We start from the raw sequence: 17,666 nt of genomic DNA on the forward strand, positions 1-17,666 counted from the left end.
TTCCCTCTTTATGCACTGAAGCTGCACGTTCCCTGAGTTTTTCCAGCAAGATGGTGACCACCACATTATGGGTGTCAGGTCCGAGCATTCCTAGATGAACAGTTTCCTGGAAAGTGGATTGGTCGTCGTGGGCCAGTTGAATGGCCCCCAAGGTCTCCCGATCTGACCCCCTTAGACTTTTATCTTTGGGGTCATCTGAAGGCAATTATCTATGCTGTAAAGATACGAGATGTGCAGCACCTGAAACTACGGATACTGGAAGCCGGTGCTAGCATTTCTCCTGCGGTGTATATAGTAGTATATAGCAATGTATACGGATACTGGAAGCCTGTGCTAGCATTTCTCCTGCGGTGTATATAGTAGTATATAGCAGTGTATATGGATACTGGAAGCCTGTGCTAGCACTTCTCCTGCAGTGCATATAGTAGTATATAGCAGTCTATACGGATACTGGAAGCCTGTGCTAGCATTTCTCCTGCGAGTATATAGTAGTATATAGCAGTGTATATGGATACTGGAAGCCTGTGCTAGCATTTCTCCTGTGGTGTATATAGTAGTATATAGAAGTGTATACGGATACTGGAAGCCTGTGCTAGCATTTCTCCTGCGGTGTATATAGTAGTATATAGCAATGTATACAGATACTGGAAGCCTGTGCTAGCATTTCTCCTGCGGTGTATATAGTAGTATATAGCAGTGTATACGGATACTGGAAGCCTGTGCTAGCACTTCTCCTGCAGTGCATATAGTAGTATATAGCAGTGTATATGGATACTGGAAGCCTGTGCTAGCATTTCTCCTGCGGTGTATATAGTAGTATATAGCAGTGTATACGGATACTGGAAGCCTGTGCTAGCATTTCTCCTGCGGTGTATATAGTAGTATATAGCAGTGTATACGGATACTGGAAGCCTGTGCTAGCATTTCTCCTGCAGTGTATATAGTAGTATATAGCAGTGTATATGGATACTGGAAGCCTGTGCTAGCATTTCTCCTGCGGTGTATATAGTAGTATATAGCAGTGTATATGGATACTGGAAGCCTGTGCTAGCATTTCTCCTGCGGTGTATATAGTAGTATATAGCAGTGTATACGGATACTGGAAGCCTGTGCTAGAATTTCTCCTGCGGTGTATATAGTAGTATATAGCAGTGTATACGGATACTGGAAGCCTGTGCTAGCATTTCTCCTGCGGTGTATACAGTAGTATATAACAGTGTATACGGATACTGGAAGCCTGTGCTAGCATTTCTCCTGCGGTGTATATAGTAGTATATAGCAGTATATAGAGAAGAGGGTTGCATTGACAATCCAACACAATGGGCAGCACATTGAACACATTTTATAAGTGGTCAGAAACTTGTAAATAACTCATGAAAGAATAAAGTTACGTTAAAACAAAGCACATCATTGTTTTTCTTGTGAAGTTCCTAATAAGTTTGATGTGTCACATGACCCTCTTCCTATTGAAAAAACAAAAGTTGGATTCAAAATGGCCGACTTCAAAATGTCCGCCATGAACACCACCCATCTTGAAAAGTTTCCCCCCCTCACATATACTAATGTGCCCCAAACAGGAGGTTAATATCACCAACCATTCCCATTTTTATTAAGGTGTATCCATATAAATGGCCCACCCTGTATAATGCCCCTACATGGTATCAACCACAGAACCCCCCCCCCCCCCATAACTATTTTATCCAGAGGAACTGAGATGACAATGTCAACCATGGTGACCCCCTAAGGATTGTAGCTAAAGTGCCCTTATATTTCCACCAGAACAATACCAACTATGGTGCCCCCCTAACAGCATCAACTGCAGAACCCCACATACCAGTTTCAGACACAGGGGCTGTCCGGGCATGCTGGGAGTTGTAGTTTTGCAACAGCTGAAGATACACTGTTTGGAAAACACTGATTTACTGGATGGGACTTACATATACCTGCAGTGCAGACCCCAGTTGGTGCACAGACGTGGGGTAGATTATTAAAAATTTGCCCCTCCTCCTGATTCTACCCTCTGTGGCCTCATTTTGCAAAAATGTAGGACTCCTTTAAAGGGGTTATCCAGGAATAGAATTGAAAAACACAGCAAATTTCTTTTAAAAACAGTTCCACGTCTGTCTCCAGGTTGGGTGTGGTTTTACGACTTTGCTCCATTCACTTCAATGGAACTGAGCAGCAGAACCACACCCAAGCTGGAGACAGACAGGGAGCAGTTTTTAAAAGAAAGTAGCTCTGGTTTTCTATTCCTGGATAACCCCTTTAACTCTCAAATATTCCATGCAGTATAAAATGTTGGAAAGAATTTATCTTAAACCTGTGTTTTTGGGGGAATCTACATTTTTAGGGCTCCACCCCATTTGTTTTTTTCTTTGGTTTTAGTCCCATGTGGTTCTTGCGTTATTGTTTTTTTTTTCTTGTTTTTTTTTTTTTTTTTTTTGCACCAAGAACAGCACTGCTGCTTAGGAGTTTTTTCTTAGTTTTTGGAAAAATGGCATTATTAAAATAATATTCAATTGTAAAATAAATAAATAAATAATATACATTATTATTATTAATAATAATGATTAGAGTTGAGTAAATTGTTGAGTTACAGTAAATTGGCTCGTAGAGAACCTTGCAGCGCGGCTGTTGATTACTTTAATCTGCATAAATTAGTTCAGCTTTCCAAGGGCTCCAGATGCCTGGAAAAGGTGGATACAGTCCTAGGAGACCTAAGACTGTCATCCCGGACATTTCCAGGCAACCAGAGCCCTTGGAAAGCTGAACTAATTTACGTAGACTAAAGTAATCAACAGCCGCGCTGCAAAGTTCGCTACCAGCCAATTTACTGCAAGTTCGCTCAACTCTTATAATGATAATGATGATAATAATAATACAATATTATTAGTATTAGTATTAATAATAATAAGTAGAATATTAAATATTATAAATAATGTTCAGAGCTAGAGCTGATCAGAGGGCACGCTACCTTATATGGTGGTGTGATGAGAAACTTATTTTGCATACTTCTTACTAGGGATCGACCTATTTAGTTTCTTTAGGGCCGATACCGATAATCTGTCACCTTTCAGGCCGATAGCCGATAACTTATACCGATATTCCGGTATAAGTTATCGGCTATTTCAACCTGGCGTGGCAGAAGCCATTACAGATCAATGATTTAAAGCGGGCGCTTTAAATCAATGAAATACAGCGGCTTTTGCGGTGCCAGAGACCGCAGCCGCTGCCCGCTTCTCTCCCCCTGCCTGTCCTGAGTCTAACCACCACAGGTGCCCCATCGCCTCCCCTCCCCATCCTCTGGCCACATATAGCCGCCGCTGCCCCATTGCCTCCCCCCCATCCTCTGCCCACATACCACCGCCGCCGCTGCCCCATCGCCTCCCCCCATCCTCTGCCCACATACCGCCGCTGCCCCATCGCCTCCCCCCCATCCTCTGCCCACATACCGCCGCTGCCCCATCGCCTCCCCCCCATCCTCTGCCCACATACCGCCGCTGCCCCATCGCCTCCCCCCATCCCCGGTGTTATAATTACCTGTTCCCGGTGGTCCGCGATCCTTCTGGCTCCGTCGGCATCCTGCGCTGTCACTGTGCGTACTGACGGTGACGTCACTCGTAATTAAGCAGCGCACAGCAACAGCGCCGGAGCCAGAAGGATCACGGACCCCCGGGAACAGGTAATTATAACACCGGGGATGGGGGGGAGGCAATGGGGGGCGCCGCGGTGGCGATGGGTCGGTGGGGGGGGGGCGGTCGCGGTGCGGTGGGTTGTGCGGCGCTGTGAGGGGGTGGGGCATTATCGGCAAGGTAATTGCCGATACGATAATGTCCAAAATCGCGATTATCGCCCGATAATAGGCCTTTTTGAATCTCCGTTTTACACCGGAAGCGGTGCCTCTCCCTGAGGAAAATACTCGTCCCTTTAAGATATATATATATATAATTATAATTTAAAAAATGATTGCTTAGAGAATTTACTGACCGGAAAAGGCACTGAAACCAATCACTGTTTATTAAGGTTTATTTGTAGCATTACAAAAGAAAAAAGGCAATAAAATAGCCCCTACTGAAAACCGGCCCATCTAATTGATAGGACCCCCTGCTGGGCCCCTGTTTTCTATTCATCAGTTCTGATGGATGTAATCGGGAAGTGGAATTTACGAGCCACCATAAAAAATAAAAAAAAGAGATGAAAATGCTGGGGAAACAAAAGTAACTGAACACAAAACAAGAATGTAAATAAATAAGAACCATATGTATCGGGCTGATTCAATTATCTCTTGCCAGGACTTACAACCTTGATTTGGAGGAAGCAGGGTCTTGGTTTGCAGACCGTAACATCAATGTATGGGAGGCAGGTGACTGCATGTATCAGGGCAGAGACATTAGGAAGAGTTTGTAGAGACAGCCCACACAAGGAGTCGCCTGGGGACCTCAGACTAATAAGATCATGGCAGTAAGTCAACAGGTTATCTTGCCAACTCTCTTTGATGCCATCTTCATTACCAATGCTTACTGAGTGACATGACGCAACACGTACAAATGAGCAGGAGCAATGACCACCAATCAGATTCAAAGGAACTTTAAAGGGGTACTCCAGTGGAAAACTTTTTATTTTTAAATCAACTGGTGCCAGAAAGTTAAACAGATTTGTAAATTACTTCTATTAAAAAAATCTTAATCCTTCCAGTACTTATTAGCGGCTGTATATTACAGAGGAAATTCTTTTCTTTTTGAATTTCCTTTCTGTCTGTCCACAGTGCTCTCTGCTGACACCTCTGTCCGTATCAGGAACTGTCCAGAGCAGGAGAAAATCCCCAGAGCAAACATATGCTGCTCTGGACAGTTCCTAAAATGGACAGAGGTGTCAGCAGAGAGCACTGTGGTAAGACAGAAAAGAAATCCAAAAAGAAAAGAATTTCCTCTGTAGTATTCAGCAGCTAATAAGTACTGGAAGGATTAAGATTTTTTAATAGAAGTCATTTACAAATCTGTTTTATCTTTTTGGCACCAGTTGATTTAAAAAAAAAAAAAAAGTTTTCCACCGGAGTACCCCTTTAAGTCCGGGCTAATGGAGGACTACAAGGAACAGTGAAATCGCCATAGCTACGCAACTTATTGCATAACTTTGGGACAGTTCCATAATTACAGATGCAGGGATTCTATCTGTGGTCACAAGATTATGTGACTTTTTTTTTTACTGAGGGTTATTTTCACTTATTGCATAATATTTCGAAATATTTCGGTGGCAGAAATCCAAGGCTGACCTTTTGGATTTCTGCTGCGGTTGTGTAGTTTGCGCCGCTAGGGATCTGCATGAGATTTAGTCCCAATGTCTTTCACTGGGCTAATCCTTAGGCTATGTTCAGACCGGCGAATGAATGTCCGCTTGGAAAATTTCTGTACGGACATTCCCCTGACAGCGGAGAGCCGGCAAAGCAAGCAGGTGCTAGGACAGCTTTGAAATGCACCGTCTCATAGACGGCAATTCATTTCCATGCGGATTCCACTGAAAGAATAGACTCGTCTATTGTTTCTGCAGACACCGGAACTTGAAATTCAGCCGTGTAAACAGTGCAGCAGAATCCCATTGATATCTATGGGACTCTGCTGCTGTGAAATCTCCTAATGCAGAATTCCGCACGGAAATTCCATTGTGTGAACATACCCTTCGGGTGTCTCTTATTTTCTGGGAATTGAGATCCCCAAGAAAGATTTCCATTGCATGCGGACAGAAACCCCATTCACTTGCATTGGAAGCAAATTGTCATCAGATTTGATGCGTATTTTGGCAAGGAATCCACAGTGAAATCTGGCTCAAATCTGACCTGCGTAAATGTAGCCTAATGGTACGTTCACACGACCGGATCAGATTACGTTGACTTCAATGGGGTCTGCTGTGGAAAACCTGCCACAATAAACCCTCTTCCACTTAAATCTGCAGTGAGAAACTCGCTAAACATCTGCCCATGTGGACATACCGTAAGGCCCACTTTACACGGCGGAAATTCCGAGCGGAATATGGCAGAAAAATTCTGCCCAAAAATTCTGTTGCAGCAGAGTCCTATTGTCCTTGCTCCAAGCCCTTTCAGGTTTGTTGCACTTTTAAACTATGTGGCCCTGATGCCAAGTAATGAATGTTGTAAATGTGTGCCATGGCGGGATGGTGTTGATCATGTGATGGATAGTTAGCTGGCAGGTTGTCATGTTCGTGATGCCAGAATTAGGTTTGTGATACAGTAAATGGTAGATGATGAGGGTTGTAGTTGTCAAGCGGTTAAAGTGCGGCAACCCTGTACTAAGATGACAGTCCCCGCTAACCACTACTTCAGTGACGTTTCTATCCATATCAAGGCGCCTTCCTAGGCACTGGACCACCAATCCCTAGTGGGAAATATGGCCCTGGATTGGTTTTGTAGTTTTGCAACAGCTAATAAGGGGCTGGGGACCCCTGTAATAAAGCGTGGCGACAACCAAAAATCATGCAGGCTCATCAGAAACTATAAGTTGTTTTATGACAGCCTGGGGAACGACATGTAAAATCCTTGCAGCACTGCAATAATATTATTTCAATAACTATTTCAATAGTAGACACTAGATTTCAGATCTAGATTTTAGATTTCGGAGCACAACCTGTAACTGTGGGGCCCAATAACAAAACCAGAGTGGGATCCCACTTCACAAAGCACTGTGATGTCACAGTAACAAGGGTATTGCAAACAGTGATGTCACTGCATAGAAATAATATACACTGTAATGTCACGTATTATGCACACAATCATATCCCAATATAAACTTACGTCACACAGTGATGTCATAGATTAAGGGAAATGTCAAATCTGAAAGTCCACCGCAATTCCGATGACCAAGCTTTGCTGAACTAAATTCTTGCAGAATAGCAGATATTCCTCCGTATGAACATAGCCTTAGAGTTTTTTTTTATGAATGAGCGAGGGCCTGACCCCTGGAAAAACAGGTACCAATAAAAAGGCGCCACATGGCTATATGCCATTGGATTTGAGGGTATGATGAGAGTTGTAGTTTTACACTTAGACTCCTAGTGAAAATAGACCATATTTCTAGTGATGGGCGGCATAGGCCATATTGGAATTCGCAATATTTCGCAAATATATGGATTAATATTCGTCATATATTCACGAAATTCGCATATTCGGTATATAATTTCCATGCGCATATGTGAAAATTTATGTGCATATGCAAAAATCGATTATGCATATGCATATGCGATTATTCACAAATATTGAGCCCTCGTTTCTTTAATGGCATAGGGAACTAATGGGCTAGTGCATTAACTCTGTGATTTTTGCCCATTGTGGTCTATGGGGATCTGACGGTATGTAAAACTGTAAGATAAGCAGGAGGGTCTTGGCAGTACAGTGGATGGGAGACAGTGCAGTGATTCGAGTCCCGGAGTGTTACAGTTTAGTGGTTAAACTTTACTTTCCTTAAAAAGTTGCTGAGTTGCTCATAGCAATCAATCAGATTGCTTTTTTCATTTTTCACAAGGCCTCTGCAAAATGAAAGAAGTGATCTGATTGGTTGTTATGGGCAACTCAGCAGCTTTTCCAGGAAAAGCTGCTGAGTTGCCCATGGCAACCAATCAGATCACTTCTTTCATTTTTTATAAGGCCTCTGCAAAATGAAAGAAGCGATCTGATTGGTTGCTATGGGCAACTCAGCAGCTTTTCCAGGAAAGTAAAGCTTAACCACAACTCTGTAACACTCCGTTTCACCCCGAGACTCGAACCACCACCAGGGTCTTCCATCCACTGTACTGCCAAGACCCTCCTGCTAATCTTACAGTTTTACATACCATGAGATCCCAATAGGCCTATTGGTTTCAATGGGCATAAAAATCACAGAGTTAATGCACTAGCCCATTAGTTCCCTAAAGAAGGGAGGGCTCAATATTCGCACGCTGGTCTCACACAGTAGTATTAGAGCCTTCTTTAGACCACACAAGCTGGAATCAGAGGGGGATGATCAGTGATCATTGTGATGTGTACTGTGGGGGAAAAAAAGCGAATATTCGTAATTGAGAATATATAATGCTATATTCGCAATATTCGCGAATATGCGATATTCGCGATTAAAATTGCCATTGCAAATATTCCCAAGCAACACTACATATTACGATATGCAAGGCAGGTGTAGTTCTAGGAAGCAGCATACAGCGGAGAGAACAAGTATTTGATACACTGATGCTCCTACTTACAAATCATGTAAAGGTCTGTAATTTTTATCATATGTACTCTTCAACTGTGAGAGCCGAAATCTAAAACAAAAATCCAGATAATCACATTGTATAAAAGGAAAAGGCAGTTCCAGCTCACCCAAGATACTACGGCCAGAGCACAGAATCCAATGCTGGACAGCATAACAGTAGTGCTAAGAGGAAAAGGATGGATCCAGCTCTAAAGATGCAGAAAAACTGTGGATTTATTTCCAAACAGACACAGACATGAATAGCAGGTAAGCAAATGACGCGTTTCAAGTGCAGGTACGCTCTTAGTCGTACCAACGACTAAGAGTGCACCTGCGCTTGAAACGCGTCATTTGTCTACGTGCTGTTCATGTCTGTGTCTGTTTGGAAATAAATCCCCAGTTTTTATGCATCTTTAGAGCTGGATCCATCCTTTTCCTCTAATCTCATTGTATGATTTTTTTTTATTTTTATCAATTTGCATTTTATATTGCATAACATAAGTACAGTGGTCCCTCAAGTTACAATATTAATTGGTTCCAGGACGGCCATTGTATGTTGAGACCATTGTATGTTGAGACCATAACTCTATGGAAACCTGGTAATTGGTTCTGAAGCCCCAAAATGTCATTCAAAAATAGGAAAAGGGGAAGATTAAAGAAAAATAAGTAGATAATAATATAGATAAAGCAAATCCTTACATATAAAAGTAAGAAAGATCTGCTGGGAGCTGTAATCACTGTCTATGTCAGTGTTTTCCAACCAGGGTGCCTCCAGCTGTTGCAAAACTACAACTCCCAGCATGCCCGGACAGCCGTTGGCTGTCCGGGCATGCTGGGAGTTGTAGTTTTGCAACAGCTGGAGCCACCCTGGTTGGGAAACAATGGTTTATGTAGAGGACAGGAGCTTCTTCAGGATCCTATACAGTACACATAGTGTCCCAAATGGAGCCGCCCTTACTTGGTGTCCAAAGAAGCAGCTAACTCTGGCACAGGGAAGGAGTAGTACAGAACTTGTAGTTCCTCCCTGTACTGTAGGGGGCGCTACCAGACACCAGTCACTGCATACACTTCAGTAATACAGGTGATTTACCAGTAAAATGCCCATTCTGATTGGTCAGTTCCTCCAGTTGTGACATGTCTCACAGATCTGGACTGTCCCCATCATTGTATGTTGAGTCTGGTTTCAAGTTACAATGGTCCAGAAAAAAACATTGTATGTTGAAACTATTGTATGTTGAGGCCAGTGTAAGTTGAGGGATCACTCTATTTGATCACCTACCAACCAGTAAGAATTCCAGCTCTCACAGACCTATTATTTTTTATTTAACCCCTTAAGGACCACAGGTTTTTCCGTTTTTGCACTTTTGTTTTTTCCTCCTCACCTTTTAAAAATCATAACCCTTTCAATTTTGCACCTACAAATCCATATGATGGCTTATTTTTTGCGCCACCAATTCTACTTTGCAGTAACATCAGTCATTTTACGGAAAAAATCTACGACGAAACGGAAAAAAAAATCGTTGTGCGATGAAATTGAAGAAAAGATGCAATTTTGTAACTTTTGGGGGCTTCCGTTTCTACACAGTACATTTTTCAGTAAAAATGACACCTTATCATTATTCTGTAGGTCCATACAATTAAAATGATACCCGACTTATATAGGTTTGATTTTGTCTTCTGAAAAAAATCATAACTACATGCAGAAAAATGTATACGTTTAAAATTGTCATCTTCTGACCCCTATAACGTTTTTATTTTACTGCATATGGGGCAGTATGAGGGCTCATTTTTTGCGCCGTGATCTGAAGTTTTTAGATCGGACTTTTTAGTTATCGATCGGACTTTTTGATCGCTTTTTATAAATTTTTTCATGATATAAAAAGTGACCAAAAATACGTTATTTTGGACTTTGGATTTTTTTTGCGCATACGCCATTGACCGTGCGGTTTAATTAATTATCTGATTTTATAGTTCGGACATTTACGCAAGCGGCGATACAACATATGTTTATATTTATTTACATGTTTTTTTTAATGGTAAAAGGGGGGTGATTTGGACTTTTATTAGGGAAAGGGTTTAATGACATTTATTAACTTTTTTTTTTACACTTTTTTTTTTGCAGTGTTATAGCTCCCGTAGGGACCTATAACACTGCACATACTGATCTCCTATGCTGATCCCTGCAAAGCCATAGCTTTGCATTGATCAGTGTTATCGGCGGTCGTTTGCTCAAGCCTGCATTTCAGGCTTGGAGCAATAAATCGCCGAAGGGACCGCCGGAGGAAGGTAAGAGGACTTCCGCTCGTGTCCCAGCTGATCGGGACACCGCATTTTCACTGCGTTGGTCCCGATCAGCCCAACTGAGCAGCCGGGCAGCTTTCACTTTCGTTTTAGACACGGTGTTCAACTTTGAACGCCGTGTCTAAAGGGTTAATAGCACGCGGCACCGCGATCGCTGCCATGCGCTATTAGCCCCGGGTCCCAGCTTCAGATACATGCTGGGACAGACCCGATATGGCGCGGGGTCACTGCATCACCCTGCGTTATATCGCGGGAGCCGGACAAGGATGTAAATATACGTCCTTGGTCGTTAAGGGGTTAAGAAGCCCCCCTGTTCTCCACTCATTACCTGTATTAACTGCACCTGTTTGAACTTGTTACCTGTATAAAAGATACCTGTCCACACACTCAATAAATCAGACTCCACCCTCTCCACAATGGCCAAGACCAGAGAGCTGTGTAAGGACATGAGGGATAAAATTGTAGACCCTGCACAAGGCTGGGATGGGCTACAGGACAATAGGCAAGGAGCTTGGTGAGAAGGCAACATCTGTTGGCGCAATTATTAGAAAATGGAAGAAGTTCATGATGACGATCGATCTCTCTCTGTCTGGGGCTCCATGCAAGATCTCACCTCGTGGGGTATCAAAGATCATGAAGAAGGAGAGGGATCAGCCCAGAACTACACGGCAGGACCTGGTCAATGACCTGAACAAAGCTGGGACCACAGTCTCCAAGAAAACCATTAGTAACACACTATACCGCAGTACATGCAAAGTACCCCTGCTCAAGCCAGCGCATGTCTAGGCATGTCTGAAGTTTGCCAATGACCATCTACATGATCCAGAGGAGGAATGGGAGAAGGTGATGTGGTCTGATGAGACAAAAATAGAGCTGTTAGGTCTAAACTCCACTCGCCAAGTTTGGAGGAAGAAGGAGGATGAGTACAAAACCAAGAACACCCTCCCAACCGTGAAGCATGGAGGTGGAAACATCATTCTTTGGGGCTGATTTTCTGCAAAGGGGACAGACGGACTGCTCCGTATTAAGGGGAGAATGGATGGGGCCATGTATCACGAGATCTTGGCCAACAACCTCCTTCCTTCAGCAAGAGCATTGAAGATGGGTAGTGGCTGCGTCTTCCAACCTGACAATGACCCGAAACACACAGCCAGGGTTTCTAAAGGAGTGGCTCCATAAGAAGTCTCTCAAGGTCCTGGATCTGGAGAAGGTCTCCAAAATCCCTGCTGCAGTGTGTACAAACCTGGTCAAGAACTACAGGAAACGTTTGATCTCTGTAATTGCAAACAAAGGTTTCGGTACCAAATATTAAGTTATGCTTTTCTGATGTATCAAATATTTATGTCATGCAATAAAATGCATATAATTTTTTTTAAAGAAATGATACAATGTGATTTTCTGGATTTTTTATTTAGATTCCGTCTCTCACAGTTGAAGAATTCCTATGATAAAAATTACAGACCTCTGCATGCTTTAAGAAGAAACCTGCAAAATCTGCAGTGTATCAAATACTTGTTCACCCCGCAGTACATACAACAGTAAGGGCCCATTGAGGTCATGTTCCCACGGCAGAATTTCCGTGTGGAACTCTGCATTGGAATTCTACATAAAGATTCCCATTCATTTTAATAGGATTCTGCTGCACTGTTCACAGCAGAATTTCTGCGCTGGAAACATATGGCACGCAAATTAAAATTCTGGTGTCCGCAGAAAGAATAGACAGGGCTATTATTTCTGTGGACAACGCATGGAATACATTGCTGTCTATGAGACGGTGCATTCCTGAGCAGTCCTACGCATCCAGGGGATATCTGCACAGAGATTCTCCTTGCAGTCATTTCCCCGTGTGAACAAAGCCTTACACTACCGAATATCTGCCCGGAGAAAGACATTCCAGGTGCAGCAGGCGCTAGGACCAAGTGGACAAGCCCCACCCTTACGGCAATGCGCTCCACGTGGAATTCTGCTGAAGGAATTGACACTCAGAAAAATTAGATTTGTATTTTTTCCGCTGTAGACATTCAGCAGTGTGCACGGTGCAGCAGAGAGCACTGTGGTCAGACAGAAAGGAAATTCAAAAAGAAAATAACTTCCTGTGGAGCATACAGCAGCTGATAAGTACTGGAAGGATTAATATTTGTTAATACAAGTAATTTACAAATCTGTTTAACTTTCTGGAAACAGTTGATTTGAAAAATAAATAAATGTTTTCCACTGGAGTACCCCTTAACCCCTTAAGGACTCAGGGTTTTTCCGTTTTTTCCTCCTTACCTTTTAAAAATCATAACCCTTTCAATTTTCCACCTAAAAATCCATATTATGGCTTATTTTTTGCGACACCAATTCTAATTTGCAGTGACATCAGTAATTTTACCCAAAAATGCACGGCGAAACGGAAAAAAAAATCATTGTGCGACAAAATCGAAGAAAAAACGCCATTTTGTAACTTTTGGGGGCTTCCGTTTCTACGCAGTGCATATTTCGGTAAAAATGACACCTTATCATTATTCTGTAGGTCCATACGGTTAAAATGATACCCTATTTATATAGGTTTGATTTTGTCGCACTTCTGGAAAAAATCATAAGTACATGCAGGAAAATTTATACGTTTAAAAATGTCATTTTCTGACCCCTATAACTTTTTTATTTTTCCATGTACAGGGCGGTATGAGGACTAATTTTTTGCGCCGTGATCTGAAGTTTTTATCGGTATGATTTTTGCTTTGATCGGACTTTTTGATCACTTTTTATTCATTTTTTAATGGTATAAAAAGTGACCAAAAATGCGCTTTTTTTGAATTTGGAATTTTTTTGCGCGTACGCCATTGACCGTGCGGTTTAATTAATGATATATTTTTATAGTTCGGACATTTACGCACGCGGAAATACCACATATGTTTATTTATTTATTTTTTTACACTGTTTTATTTTTTTTTTATGGGAAAAGGGGGGTGATTCAAACTTTTATTAGCGAAGGGGTTAAATGACCTTTATTAACACTTTTTTTTTTACATTTTTTTTGCAGTGTTATAGGTCCCATATGGACTGCTCTTGCGCTTGACTGCTCCTGCCTGGATCTCAGGCACGGAGCAGTCATTCGCCGATCGGACACCGAGGAGGCAGGTAAGGGGCCTCCCGGTGTCCTGTCAGCTGTTCGGGACGCCGCGATTTCACCGCGGCGGTCCCGAACAGCCCGACTGAGCAGCCGGCTCACTTTCACTTTCACTTTAGAAGGGTTAATACCGCACATCGCCGCGATCGGTGATGTGTGGTATTAGCCGCGGGTCCCGGCCGTTGATGAGCGCCGGGACCGACGCGATATGATGCAGGATTGCGGTGCGATCCCGCTTCATATCGCGGGAGCCGGCGCAGGACTTAAATATACGTCCTGCGTTGTTAAGGGGTTAAGGACACAGGGCGTACAGGTCCGCCCTGACGTCCTGGTAGTTAAGGACACAGGGCGTATGCCTGTGGGAATTGCGGTCCCCGTCGCGCGCCGGGCGGGGACTAGACTGGGATGCCTGCTGAATTCATTCAGCTGGCACCCCATGCAAACCTCTGAGACTCCCCCATGTCTGCGATCGCTGCAAATCGCCGGTCAATTCAGACCAGCGATTTGCTGCAATTCCGTGTCAATCGGGTCTCCGGTGACCCGGGTAAAAAAGGGTGTATGGGGCTGTCTGAGACATCCCCATTCACCCTTACCCAGCAGGAGTGAGGTGGCACGGGTGCCAACTCACAATCACGTGATTGATCGGTTGGAACGACCAACCAATCACTACCCTGCTGGGCAGTGATCGGGGCGGCGATCAGACCGGCAGGGGTCTCCTACCTTTCCCTAGCCCGGCGGGGGTCCCAGCAGGAGTGTCGGCAGGCAGACAGGAGCAGCAGGAGTGGTGGCAGCAGCGCCGGCAGTCCCGGCTGTGCAGGCAGCAGGATACAGCAGGAGGTGAGGCCTGTTCACCTCCTGCTGTTGCTTAGCAACAACTCTCAGCATAAAGGGCATGCTGGGAGTTGTAGTTTTGCAACAGCTGGAGTTCCAACTACAACTCCCAGCATGCCCTTTGGTAGTCTGTGCATGAAAATGAAAAAAATGTGCATCCAGCTGTTGCATAACTACAACTCCCAGCATGCCCAGCCATCCGAAGGGAATGCTGGGAGTTGTAGCAGTGTGCCTCCAGCTGTTACAAAACTACAACTCTCAGCATGTCCTTCGATGCCAATGCGTGTTGCAGTTTTGCAGCAGCTGGGGACACATTGGTTGTGAAACAGAGTTTGTGTCCTAACTCAGTGTTTCGCAACCAGTGTGCCTCCAGCTGTTGCAAAAATACAACTCCCAGCATGCACTGAGAGACTGTACATGCTGGGAGTTCTAGTTTAGTAACAAACTCTGTGTTTCGCAACCAATTTGCCTCCAGCTGTTGCATAACTACAACTCCCAGCATGTATGGTCTGTCAGTGCATGCTGGGAGTTGTAGTTCTGCAACAGCTGAAGGTTTGCCCCCCCCATGTGACTTTACAGGGTACAGTCACACGGGCAGGGATTTAAGGTGAGTTTTCTGCTGCAAGTTTAAGATGCAGCAAATTTTCTGCCGCAGCTCACACTCCCAGTGAGAAACTCACTGTAAACCCCCGCCTATGTGATTGTACCCTAAACACACTACACTACACTTACACAAAATAAAAAGTAAAACACTACATATACATACAAAAAATACTTCTTGTATGGCACTGTTTCCAAAACGGAGCCTCTAGCTGTTGAAAAACAAAAACTCCCAGTATTGCCGGACAGCCACTGACTGTCAAGGCATGCTGGGAGTTTTGCAACAGCTGGAGACACCCTGTTTGGGAAACACTGGCATAGGGTATTTTGGTGGCGGATGCAAATCCCCAATTTAGTCCTCAAATGCGCTCTCTCACTTCGGAGCCCTGTCGTATTTCAAGGCAACAGTTTAGTGCCACATATGGGGTATTTCCGTACTCGGGAGAAATTGGCCAACAAATTTTGGGGGGCTTGTTCTCCTTTTACCCCTTATGAAAAAGGTAAAGTTGGGGTCTACACCAGCATGTTAGTGTTAAAAAAAAAATGTAATTTTTTACACTAACATGCTGGTGTTGCCCCATACTTTTAATTTTCACAAGCGGTAAAAGGGAAAAAAGGCCCCCCAAAATCTGTAACGCAATTTCTCCTAAGTACGGAAATAACCCATATGTGGGCGTTAAGTGCTCTGTGGGTGCACAACAAGGCTCAGGAGTGAGAGCGCACTATGTACATTTGAGGTCTAAATTGGTAATTTGCACAGGGGTGGCTGATTTTACAGTGGTTCTGACAAACGCAAAAAAAAAAAAAAAAAAACACATGTGACCTCATTTTGGAAACTACACCCCTTACGGAATGTAACAAGGGGTATAGTGAGCCTTAACACCCCACACGTGTTTGACGAATTTTCGTTAAAGTGTGATGCGAAAATGAAAAAAAATTATTCTTTCACTAAAATACTGGTGTTACCCTACATTTTTCATTTTCACAAGGGAGAATAGGAAAAATCCCCCAAAAATTTGTAGCCCCATTTCTTCTAAGTAAGAATATATGCAATATGTGGATGTAAAGTGCTCTGCGGGCGAACTACAATGCTTATAATAGAAGGAGCACCATTGGGCTTTTGAAGAGAGAATGTGTCTGAAATTGAAGGCCATTTTTGATTACAAAGCCCCCATAGTGCCAGAATAGTGGAACCCACTTTGGAAACTACACCCCTCACATCATGTAATAAGGGGTACAGTGAGCATTTACGCCCCACAGGTGTCACACAGATTTTTGGAACAGTGGCCCATGAAAATGAAAAACTTTATTTTTCATTTGCACAGCCCACTGTTCCAAAGAACTGTCAAACGCCAGTGGGGCGTAAATGCTCACTGCACCCCTTATTAAATTATGTGAGGGGTGTAGTTTCCAAAATGGGGTCACATGTGGGGGGGTCCACTGTTCTGGCACCATGGGGGCTTTGTAAATGCACGTCCCCCAACTTCTATTCCAACCAAATTCTCTCTCCAAAAGCTCAATGGCACTCTTTCTCTTCTGAGCATTGTAGTTCGCACGCAGAGCACTTTACATCCACATATTGGGTATTTCCATACTCAGAAGAAATGGGGTTTACATATTTGGGGAGGCTTTTTCTCCTATTACCCCTTGTGAAAATGAAAAATTTGGGGTAACACCAGCATTTTAGTGAAAAAAAATCTAATTTTTCATTTTCATGTCCAACTTTAGCGGAAATTTGTCAAACACCTGTGGGGTATTAAGGCTCACTGTACCCCTTGTTACGTTCCTTGAGGGGGTGTAGTTTCCAAAATAGTATGCCATGTGTTTTTTTATTTTTTTTTATTTTTTGCTGTTCTGGCACCAAAGGGGCTTCCTAAATGCGACATGCCCCCAAAAAAACAATTCCGGAAAATTAGCTTCCCAAAAGCCAAATGTGACTCCTTCGCTTCTGAGCATTGTAGTGCGCCCGCAGAGCACTTGACGTCCACACATGGGGTATTTCCATACTCAGAAGAGATGGGGTTACAAATTTTGGGGGGCATTTTCTCCTATTACCCCTTATAAAAATGTAACATTTGGGGGAAAACCAGCATTTTAGTGAAAAAAAAAAAAAAAGAAAAATTTATTTACACATCCAACTTTAACAAAAAGTCGTCAGCTCCAGTGGGCTGAAAAAGGTGGATACAGTCCTAGGAAAGAGTCTCCTATGACTGTATCCACCTTTTCCAGGCCACCGGAGCACCTAAAAGCTGAACTAATTTATGCAGGATAAGACATCAACTGCCGAGCCGAGAAGTTTGTGACGAATCGAATTTACTGTAAGTTCGCTCATCTCTAGTCAGCACCTAATCCTGACCATGTACATCTAATTTTTATGTGTCTAGCACCTTTATTTTTTATTACACTTTTAATTTAGCTCACTAGTCTGAATTCCTCTCAAAGGGAGGGGGCGTGGCCTCACTGTAATGTTGTAAATAATTGTTAGAGTATTTTGGTGCAGGACAAATTATACCCTATCCCAGTGTTTCCTAACCAGGGTGCCTCCGGGCTGTCCGGGCATGCTGGGAGCTGTAGTTTTGCAACAGCTGGAG

This window comes from Hyla sarda, chromosome 8 (assembly GCF_029499605.1).
Source record: "Hyla sarda isolate aHylSar1 chromosome 8, aHylSar1.hap1, whole genome shotgun sequence".
In the NCBI taxonomy this organism is placed as follows: Eukaryota; Metazoa; Chordata; class Amphibia; order Anura; family Hylidae; genus Hyla; species Hyla sarda.